Consider the following 1,568-nt stretch of genomic DNA (forward strand, 5'->3'; position numbering starts at 1 on the left):
AGGTGGGCTTAGAGATTTTGTGGGGGGAAGATGAAGGCATTCCCACCTTATGACTACTTTTTTTCTCTGAGATTTACGAAGCAAGATCATACACTAAAGTCATGAGATAGATATGCAAACTTTGCGAGTAAATAAAGTGGTATAAGTCTAAAATGGATTGTAAAAGAAAAAAATATTCTGAGATAGAAACTTAAAGAATTTCCACATGTAAGGATCCAGAGGAGAAAGAAAAGTAATTACAAAAGAATAAGAATAGATGGACACAGAAGCAGAAGGAGAACAAAGAGTCTAGGCAGTAATAGGAAAGGGAAAAGTTTCCAGAAGTTTCCAACGGGAGAGTCGATAGCAGATGACCTGACAAAAGCTATTGGGAAGATAATATTTTCTAAAGTTTTTGTTATATGGTAAGAACTGTACTAAATGTTTCATATTAATTAGTTCATGTAATATTCTCTGCAGATATATTAAGTGACGTGTCTAAGGTAAAACAGAAAAGAGTTATATAGTAAGGTTTTTAATGTAGAAATGACAGAAACTGAAGCCCATGAACTTATCACTCTGGATACAGTCTTAAAAGGCTAGGTAACATATATTGGGCCCTTTTATTTGCAGAGATTTTTTCTAAGCATTTTATTTATAAAAGGGTTTAAATTGCTATGGGAAATAGGAAAAAATAATCAATTCAAGATAAATTAAAAAAGCATAACAGTATTGGCAATTATCTAAGGTATAAGAATATGATATGCTACAAAATCATAGTAAGGTACTTTACTGAACCCATAAATAAAATTATTTATTAAGTATATACATATTTTTTTAAAACAAAAATTAATAGATTAGATAGAGGTAAAATAGGGTTAGACTAATATAGTCCCTCAACTGAAGGAGTTTATAAACTAGAATTGACTCCATACAACTAAAAAACAATGGAGAAATCATTAAAAATAAATACATGAGTGCTCACTTTGGCAACACATATACTAAAATTGGAATGATACAGAGATTAGCATGGCCCCTGCACAAGGATGAGATGCAAAAATACATACATGAATAAAATATTGATACTAAGTAAATGCAAAGATACAAAGATAAAATAGAACATTTTAGGAGTAGGTTGTTCAGACAGGATCAAATCAGAATATCTCTGTCCTGAAGTTGGGCCACTAGATGGAATTTCTAGACCAAGATGATATTTTTGCCATATCTCCCTCCAGCACCCCAGGGAAAAAGTTTATTATGCACCAGGGGGTTCATATTCTAAACAAGGTTAAATTAGAATGAGAATATATGATATTGCTGATGACATAAGGAAGGCCAGGGTGGGTAGTTCAAAGGTGAGGATAGAATAGAGGTGGTGTTCAGGGCTGTAATTAAGAACAGTCTTGCTGGTTCCAGATTCAAGTATAAGACTTTTATACACTAATAGCACATAAAAGTATAATGTGAGGAATATTTGTTACTATATCTAGTTATTTCGATACTATATCAATATCTATTGATGGATCGAGTGATCTATCTATCTTCTACCTACTATTTTTCTGTCTACCTGAAACCTATATAGAAAAAAA

General features: G+C 32.0%; 1 non-coding gene across 1 annotated transcript; it reads left to right on the forward strand.

Moving 5' to 3' along the window:
* The first annotated feature begins 956 nt into the window (after positions 1-956).
* On the forward strand, positions 957-1,061 carry LOC111739865. Its single transcript, XR_002780397.1, has one exon. It is a non-coding gene; the product is annotated as a U6 spliceosomal RNA (small nuclear RNA).
* The last annotated feature ends 507 nt before the right edge of the window (positions 1,062-1,568 follow it).

The sequence above is a fragment of the Pteropus vampyrus genome, unplaced genomic scaffold, assembly GCF_000151845.1.
Source record: "Pteropus vampyrus isolate Shadow unplaced genomic scaffold, Pvam_2.0 Scaffold2, whole genome shotgun sequence".
Lineage (NCBI taxonomy): Eukaryota > Metazoa > Chordata > Mammalia > Chiroptera > Pteropodidae > Pteropus > Pteropus vampyrus.